Consider the following 10,427-nt stretch of genomic DNA (forward strand, 5'->3'; position numbering starts at 1 on the left):
TTGTATTGATACACTATATATAGGAAATAAAGTTGACAAAGGAATAAATCAAGGAGGAAAGAAGGGAAACAAAAGTAATAAATCAAAGAGTAAATCAAGGAGGAAAGAAAGGAAACCGAATATATATATATATATATATATATATATATATATATATATATATATTATACATATATATAAGGAAGAAGGAAAACAAAAGGAATACATCACGAAGTAAATCAAGGAGGAAAGAAAGGAAACCGAATATAATATATATGTATAATATATATTTTAATAGATACTACATATAAGTACTTCTGGGTATTAAAAAATTTTCTTTGAAAGAGAGATTTGGTGATATATAAATAAACACAAATATATATACATTGTCTTAGAAGTATAAATGTTGATAAAGAGTATTACAAATTTTTGAATTGGGTCCATTACACTAATCATCGATTTGGAGTTTGCCAAAGCTAGGAGTCAAAATACTAATTGGCTATCTTACTCTAGTAGACTTTAACCATTGAAGTCCATTATATTCTTTATTCATGTATATTGGTCTTCTCTATTCATCCTTCCCAAGAAGATCATTGATGCTATCAATCAAACTCTTATGAGGTTTCTTTGGAAATGTTTTTCTCTTCACTAGGGTGGTTGCAAGGTAGATTTGTTTGCAATTTTTGCTCATATCTCCGAAGGTGGGCATGGTATCAAGGACTTACTAGCCTGGAATAAGGTATCTTTTGTAAAATCATATGGAATCTCATCTTTGGCATTCCGCCCAATTTTGATTCTATTTGGTGCAGATGGATTTCCACATACTTCCTTAAAGGTAAGAATTTTTGGGTTATGAATATGCTTTCTTCATCTTCCTGGTGCTGGAGACAAATGTTGCTGCATAAATAATTTCTTAAATTAAGGTTTAAACACATCATTAAATTAGGTCTGAAGACTTCCTTTTGGAATGATCAATGGATTCCTCTGTCAAGAATTAAATCCCCCTTCGTTCAACACAGTAGAAGCAAATCACATCAACAAACAACTTGTATGGAGATCTAATCACATAACAATCGAACAATCATCACACAACACAATATTTTATGTGGTACACTTAACCTTTAGGGCAATGTCAATAGAGAGAATAAATTCCATTATAATAAATGAAGAAGAGAACGTACAATTGTAGAGAATGCTCAGTTAGTTAAAAATTCAGTCAAGCATTCACTCATTCACTCAATCATTCATTCACTTAACCCATAGGAAGTTTGTCAACCAAACCCATCAGCTTTCTTTGGGCTAAGAGCAAACTCACTCTTGATTTTGGGTTAAGAGCAAACCCATTTCCTATGAGGCTCCATTCCTCTAGTTTTATACCCACCTTTTTCTCTCTTTACTCGCTCACTTAAACCCTTTTTCATATATTCTCTAACTTCTTCACTCAACTCCATCTCTATTTATAGATTTTTCAACGCCTAATTCCTTGTTGGATAATGATTAAAAATTCTTGGTGGTTAAGTCTTTCTTTACAAGAAAATTCCTTAATTACAAAAAATAACTTACCCTACAAGTTTGCACCCTTTAGGAAAACAAATTCTCATATTAGGAAACAATTCTTGCACATTTCAGGCAAATGAGACCAATCTTAAAAGTGGAACCAGTCAGACTCTTAAGATCTCCTAACTAAAAAAGTGTTACCAGTCCACAGACGTATTGATACGACTCAAGTGTGTCAACAAAATAGATGTTTATATGTGGCAAATGGGACATCAACTTTTATATTTATAAAACCACTAAACAATTATATGTTAGTATAGGGAGAAGGGATTGTCCACTAGGATTATTGGCTTGGAATTTAATTTAACATCAATGAGCGTGAGATTGAAAAGATGGTGGTTTGTTTGATTATACTAATGATGACTTTAATATGTGAAGTTTGCAACGAAATTAAATCTAAGGTAAACTTGGATTAAAGTAATAAGGGGAGAAGCTTAGGGCATGGATTTCACGACTAAGCTCATGCAATTATACCAAATGCCTTCAAATAATGGGGAAAACCAATTGTAATAGAAATATGGCTACAAGCTCACATCAATGTTCAAGAAGATAATACAAATTGCAATAAATAAGTATGCACTATCAAATTCAAGCACGAATTGTCTACCTAATTATAATTACTCTAAGGTGTAGCACAATCCATCAAGATTAAGCATAATCCATCAAACTAAGAGTAGTTGTATCCAATAAAAACCATGCATGGCCATCATTAAGCATAATTACAAAAACTACTCAATGTAGAGATCAACCCTCATTTAATCACGCATACGACAACATGTAATCAAAATAGAAAATCAATGGAAAAAATTAACAATATAAACCTTGGTACAACCAAGTTTAAAATCTCAAGACTAAACATTTAATTGCAATTAATAATCCCTAAAATTGAAATGCAAGAGATTTAATTACACAAACTTAGGGCTCATCAAAGCCCTAAGTGAAGAACTAGCCACTCATGAAGAAGGTAGATGTCATCTTGGTGGTCTCACAATCCATCTCCAATTTTGGGTTCATCATCTTCTTTTTCTTCTTTAAGAAAAACCCTAAAGAGAGAATGTAGAGAAAATCCCTAAATTCTATTCAATCTTCCAAATAATGTACCAAGCTTTTTAATTAAGGTTCTAATCTTGTATTTATATGTGGCTCATGTTTTCCCAATTTGGTCAGAACCCGTCCTTTAAAAACACCTTCAGATTGCACCCCGAGCCCTTCAATTTCAAGGCTTAAATTTTAATTTTTGTAGCTGTCAGGCTCGCTTGATCAATCGAAGCTTTGGATTGATCAATCGAGGTTATTGAAGATATTTATTTCGAATAAGGCTAAAGTGCTCGATCGATCCGGGATGCTACTCGATCGATCAAGTATATTGGAGATTGATTCTAGATAAGGCCAAAGTGAGATAAGGCCAAAGGGCTCGATTGATCTAGGAAATTGCTCGATTGATCGAGTGTGTTGACTTTGCAGCTTGGCCTCTATAACGACCTGAACCCGAGGGTCCAGATCATTATTCGGGTCCTTACTTAGACCCGAGGTCAACTAAGGGCATTAAGGTCATTCCTAATGTCTATTCATGGTTAATTCATTATTTTAGTCTTTATGGTGTACCATCATACCATCTTGTGGCTCGGAATTGGCTAGAAGAGGAAGATAAGATGGAAACAGGAAAGAATAGGAATCGGTCGATGTGTGCAGGGTACACGTCGACGGTTTCACTTAAAACGGTCGACTGGTTTTCTAGAACCGGTCGACGTGTGCCAGTTCATGTCGATTGGTTTGAAAATGCTCTTGCGATCTTTTACAGAGAGGGGTACCGGTCGACGCCTAACCTGCAGCACGTCGACTGGTTTGGGTCTGCTTTGGCCTTCAAGGCTTGCACTTGATGTTTTGAGGCCCCGACATCATTTAGTCCATTTGTAACCTTGATTATGGTCTAAATCCATCCCAAAAATATGCATTTGGTGGCATACATTATAATTAAACCTTTCATACATTTTATTAAAGTATAAATGAATCTACTACATCAACGAAAATCAAAATGAGCCTGAATATATAACAAAATGGCCTGAAGGCCTTACATGAATCCAAATTACTCAAGAAGCCTCAATGAATACATGATCCTTACAGTTTTAGTGATTACATCAAAATTATAGTTTCGAACTAAGCTAGGACCTAATAAAAAAAATATCCACAGCGCTGGCATGGACAAAACTGTGGATCGCCCATTACCTCCCTTACGGCTCCTGAAAAAAAAAAAAAGAATGGGGTGAGCACAATGGCTTAGTAGGAAGTGCCTAAAATGCACCCCTTAATGATCCCATGAATCCAAATAAAGAATGGCTCATAGAAGAGGTGTCATACTCGTTTTGGGGAAATATATACCATCACACACCTTCACATACAACCCATACATAATAAGTGCAATGCTATGCAAAACCATGAGATGAAATGTCGCTCCCTATTTCCAAGCCCTTTTCCAAAATAATCTCCTTTCCATTCCAAAAAAATCTCATTTCTTTTCCAAAACAATTTCCCCCTTTCTTACCCCATGCTAATGTATAAATACAACATGCAATTCAATGCCATGAAATCCCATGCTTTTAAACCTTAATCATATAGCAAGCTTAGAAAAAAAAATTTCAACACCACTAGTATCATGTTATCACTTAACAAACATAACATCTTACACAAGAAGGTCATGGTATAACATGTATTAAACATTTATCTTTACAACAATTCACATAGCCATGTCATTAAATACATTTCATTACCCAAAACATGGAAGTCATGCTTAAAAATTATAAACTAAACATGTTAGATCACAAAATAGGAGTTTAATTCACAAAAATCTAAAGACTTGCAGTTTAGAAACCCCTACCTTAAGAAAATCAAGCAAAAACTCCCAAAAACCCCAAATTCAAAAATGCCAAAATCCTCCAAATGGAAATCTGCTCCAATCACCTCGTAGCTCACGTCGAGCTTTACAACTTTGCCTTCAATGGCAAAGATCAGATCCCACTAGAAAAGGATGACTCTAAGCTTGAAAACATGAAGTTTTATAGAGAGAGAAAGTGGAGCGACGGTTTGTGAAGGAAAAGAATGTAGAAAATTAGCCAAAGTATGGCCTATGTAATGGCCTTATGTCCTTGTGGGATCCACATGCCCAAAAAGAAATCATCTTTGCCCCTTTATATATGCATATATATATATATATACATGCCACAACTACACATCTATGCACATAGCCCCACAAATATACACCAATTAATAATATATATATATATATATATATATATATATATATATATATATAATGTGTAATGATGCCGAAAAATAATCCCGTGCGCTAAAAATTCAGGTGCGGGTCCCACCAAGGACCTCCTAGCCCGAAAATAAAAAAAATGCTAAAATGGTTGACAATGCATTTCTAAGAGTCTTGAACTCGAATAAATGCCCCAAAAGACTCTCGTGACCCATACGTTACACCTTACGGTGTTCAGCATGTAAAACGAAGAGACAAATAAATAATTCCATAAAAATAAAAAAAATACCCGAAAAATGGTAAAATGAAAAATTGTGAAACGTCACAATCTCCCCGACTTACAAGGATTTTGTCTGCGAAATCAACCTATGTAATGACCCGGTCATTTTCCTTCCTTTCTTTTTTCTCAAATTTTTACGGATAAATTTTTTCCGTTATTTTTTCTTTTCTGAGTACGGTTACTCGTCACTTAGTGTCGTCTCGAGTGCTCGGAAATAGTTTCTGAGACTCTTTCCTTTGGATTGACAATTTCCCTAAAGGATCGCGTCATTTTCACATTTTTCGTTTTTCAACAGTATGCACTTTTCATCCTTTTCCTCGTTTGTCACTTTGTTGGCATAACCTCACTTTTCATGTTTAGAGTTGAGTTTTGACTTCATTTACCTTCATCCTAAGTGGTTTTCACGAAATACGTATCTTTACTTTTGTAGGAAAGTACTCTGGTTGCTCCTGGTGTCCATAGAGGCATGGATGCAAAGTTCTTCCCAAATATTTTTGTTTCTTGGGGTGTTTTTCGTAAATATATTTTAGAGATATTTTATTTCAAGGGTTTTTAAGAAAATATCTTTATTCTGGGCAGTTTTACAGTTATCCCTTTTTATAGGGTCCATTGTGCAATTAACGAAAGTTATTACAAAATACCGCATTTTGAGGCTGGATCCTCATACGGGATTCATTTTCACATTCATCGAGTCGTGTACTCTTAGAATTTCCTCCCGGTTGTTTTCCCCAGTTTTAGGGATTTTTGTCCCCGATTGCCGCCGAACTTGTTCGGGGCATATCTCTTTGCTCAGGACTCAGTTTTTTATGGCGTTTCTTCCATTGTTCATCTTCTCGTATTTCAGTTCTTTTTCATTCATGGAGTTTCACCGTTTGAGCGTGTTTGCTCAAATTCCATTTTTCCGGACCCGGCGGGGCCTTTCTGGGGCACTTTTAGGGTTTTCCTATAAAAGGGGGGTGGGACATTTCATTTTTGACCTTCTCCCCTCTTCATGGATGACCAGCAGCTGCCATGGCAGCCTAAGGGGGGATGCCACTCTTCTTCTCTCATTTTAATTTTATTCCCTTAGGTATTTTGCCGTTGTGCCTTAACATTTATCGAAGGCCTTAGCGAGGCACACCTTTCTTCCTTATCATTTTCGATCATTTTTTAGTTCAGGTTTTGAGTTCGGGTTTGGATTTTCATGGTGCCTCAAAGGTTAAAGTTGCTTCCCTCGTAGTCCCCGACATAACCTAGGAGTACCGTCGGATTCGGAGCGTTTTCGTTTCGGTGGGGATTTGTGATTTTATCACAAAAATGAGGTAGGGGATGTTTTAGGTTTATATTTATGTTGTATTGATTGTTTTCTAAGCATATACAACTTGTAAGCATGCCTTTGTATTAATTCTAGAATTTAATTTAATTATTTTCTAATGATAAGATTTAATTCTCGGGGTTGTATATATCTTGGAAATAAATTGTGACATGCTATTAAATTAGGCTTTGATATGTTTGTTAACATATATTAAATTGGGAGGATTTGAATAAGTATTACAACTTTTATTTAATCTTTCACTTTTATGAAAATTTAATTCACATGGTTGTAGCTAGCATAGAATCAACTTGTAATATGATATTAAATTAGTACTTGGTATGGTCTTTAACATATGTGAGTTTGAGGACATTTGGAGTTGTTTTAAATTCTAGAGAAAATAAATTAATTAGATTAATTAATTTTATTTTAAGTGTTCTATCCACTAGAATGGATTTTTAACTTGATATTGTTGATGAGCTTGGCATGTTCTATCCTACGTATTAAATAGAGAATATTTGAATAAGTTTTGAAAATTTTATTTGTTTATTTTCTTGGCATTAAGTTTAATTTATCTAGTTGTAACTAGTGTATAATTAGTTTGTAATATGATTTTAATGTAGGCCTTGATATGTTTAATAACATACCTTGAATTGAGAATATTTGAATGAGCCTTGAATACTTTGTTTAATTATTTCCTTGTATGGAATTTAATTCACCTAGTAATGCTTAGCTTTGTAATCTTGAGAATTTTCCTTTTTATGCTTCCATTGAGGTAATTAGGCTTTAATGTTGTATTCTTGCTTAATTTGTAGTTTAGAACTTGTTATATGATTACATGATAGTATTCCATGAGTTGAAGTTATGATTTAACTTGTAAGTATTCACATTTTATTTATATGACATTTAATATGCCATTGTAGCTTGAATGCCTAGGGCATGGCTTTTGTGTATTCCATGACTTGGTTGTGCGTGGTAATTGATTTTGGTGCATTGTGTATATGTGATATACTTGTTGCACAACTTAATAATTTTTTGGAAAGCTTGTATGAACATTGAAAATTGTTATGGCTAGTGATAAGCGCCGAATATTGCATATTCAAGCGCCCTTTTTTGCATTAGTTAAGTCCATTAGTTGATCATATTGTATATATTAGCTTGATTTGCGTGTTTTGTTTACTTTTAGGTTGGTGCCCCAAAGATAGTTAAAAGTACGGCTTTGTTGAGTTCTTGAAGAATCAAAGCATGCCTTTGCTGGGGATCTTCATTTTGGCCAAGCTAGTAATCCATTGAACTCCTGGTTATCCCTGCAAAAAGCGCTAGCCACGATGAGCGCGTCATTAGACCAAGCCAAAAGCAGTTCAAGATGCAAGGTGGTGCTTTCCAAGCATCGCGGGCGTTCGCCAAATGAGGCAGAAAGTTTGCAAATTTGCGGGCGCCCGCCACTACCTGCGAGCCCTCGCCTTGTGCCGTAGACAAGCCATGTTAACACCCTGTGGGCGCCCTCCCTCCACTGCGGGCGCCCACCATTTTGCAGACAGCAGGCCACCAACTGCTTTGTTTCACCCAATGCTGTCCCCTTGACCCAATGTGTGGTTCTGCAATCTTCTAGGGATGGTGAGCTACAAAATTAGAGTGGTTGGGAGGCTATCTTTGATATATAAAAGGCTTGTAAGGAGGTGATGAAGCCTTTATTTGTAAGCATGCTCTAGTTTTGATTTTTATTTGGGGAATGAATTGAGTATATGGTATTTTCATAATCTATAACACTTTATATGTTGTAATGAACATTAATGTCTATAAATGATCATTTTGAGTTGATTATCTTGTCTTAGATTGTTTCCTCTCATGATCATATTGTGTTTATTTTCATAGTGATAATGGAAATGAGATTATGAAAATGTTTTTATTGGCATGTATTTGAGAACCTTGTTAGTCCATGGCTTAGGGCCCCCCTTTGATGGATTTTTCTTGATTCTTGACTCCGTGTGCTTTCACCATAGTTATTGAAGGGTTTGATAGTCCCTAGCTTAGTAAATATGTGAAGCTACACTCTAACTTAGGTAGTCAAACATGTGGAGCTTTGAGGGATTATACTTAACTTTTAAATCTATAAACTTCTTGAAGATGGTGTAGTAATCTTGAATTGTTACACATCATTGCCATATATTTAATTTGTTTCCCAAGTGTAATCACAAGCTAGCATGTCTATATGGTAGGTAGTGGATTCACTTCCTTAGTCCTCTCTACCTAAATTTCTTTCCTCTTAATTTCCTTCAATTTATTGTTTTATGCAATCTTTAATTCCAAGTTTCTAAGTGACAAACCAAACAAAAACTCTACACCTCTTTCATCAAACTAAAAGTGATTTTACAATCTTGGTTGCCATAAACTAGCAATCCTTGTAGTCGACTTACCCGTACAATAACCCTATTTTACAATTATTTGTGTTATTGCAAAGGGTTGATTATTATTGTAATCGACACAACTGATCAATTATTGGTGCCGTTGCCAGGGATTGCAAACGGTTTTGTAACCGAGGTTCAAAGATTAACTTTGGTTTGATTGTGAATATTGTGTCTTGTGAATATTTTCTTGTTGGTTTTGGTGACATTATGTTCTAAGTTTTCTTGTGGGATTCTAGGGACTCAAGGCTTGTCGAGGGAAAACTGAAAATATCATAAGTCTAGAGGACTTCAGGTAAGTTTTTCAAAGTTCTAGTTTTAAAATTGTGAATATCTTGCATGTGGTTAAATTAGAAATATTTGATTGTGGAGCCCTTGTCGAGGCTATTTTTGTTGTACTATTTTACAAAGCATCGGTCCTTGTCGAGGCCATTTATTTTCTGTCTTGTTGATAATTGAGGAGAAAAGGAACATTGTATATGGATGTTATGGGGAAGAAGTGTTGTGCTTGTTGTGAAATGTGTAGTTGATGTTGGGACGTAGGTTATTATCTTTGCTAACTCTTGAAGCCCCAATTGATATAAATTCACTTGAAAGAACTCTTAAAAGAAACCTTAGGGAATCTGAAAATATAGGAGAAATTGAACTTGAATTTAATACAATGGCCGGAAATGAAGGAAATGTCGGAATGAGGGAATCAAAAATGATAGGGCCGAAATTCCAAATGTAGCACCTATGACTCTTAAGGACCATTTCATCCCTATAACTTATGCCTTTCCTTCTTGCATAGTGATGCCAAATATCGAGGCAACCCAATATGAGATCAAATCTAACACAATTCAAATGCTTCCATCCTTTCATGGCTTTGAAAATGAAGACCCCTATAAGCATCTTGATGAGTTCCTTGAAATCTGTTCTACCAACAAGCTGAAAGGCTTCCCTGAAAATGCTATCCATTTGCATCTCTTCCCATTCGCCTTAAAAGATAGGGCAAAATATTGGTTGAACTCCCTTGCTGCAAATTCCATCACTACATAAGCACAACTGTAATAAGAATTTCTAAAAAAATACTATCCGGTGAGTAAAACCAATCAAATGAGGCATTCCATTCTTAACTTTTCACAAATCGATAGGGAATAACTCCATGAGACTTGGGAAAAACTTCAAGACCTCCTTAGAAAATGTCCGCACCATCTAATTCCAAAATGACAATTGGTGCAAGCTTTCTATGATGGTTTAACCGACCCACATAGATTCATGGTTAACTCATCATGTGGAGGGATATTCATGTCTAAAAATGCGGATGAGGCTTGGACCTTACTCGAGAATTTGAGTGAAAACTCATTACAACATAATTCTCGTAGGGCTCCAACTTCAACCGATACAAATAACACCAATCTGTGTCAACCAAAGACACTGAGGGAAGAATCTTCTCAAGTGGATACCATAGCTCACAAATTTTATCAATTAATGGCACCACATCTCTCTCCTTCCTTGTCTCAAAATTCAGCAAGTGTGGTGTGTGCATCATATACTAGCCCATTCCGTCTCTCGGAAGATTGCCCCACACCGGAGCAATTTCCTAGTAACAATCAAAAGTAAGCAAATGCTATGTTTTCTAGGCCCGAAAATAATCCTTATTCCAATACCTATAAT

This window comes from Cornus florida, unplaced genomic scaffold (genome assembly GCF_030987335.1).
Source record: "Cornus florida cultivar Cherokee Brave unplaced genomic scaffold, ASM3098733v1 CherokeeBrave_3.0.0_Hap2_Chr04, whole genome shotgun sequence".
Classification (NCBI taxonomy): Eukaryota; Viridiplantae; Streptophyta; class Magnoliopsida; order Cornales; family Cornaceae; genus Cornus; species Cornus florida.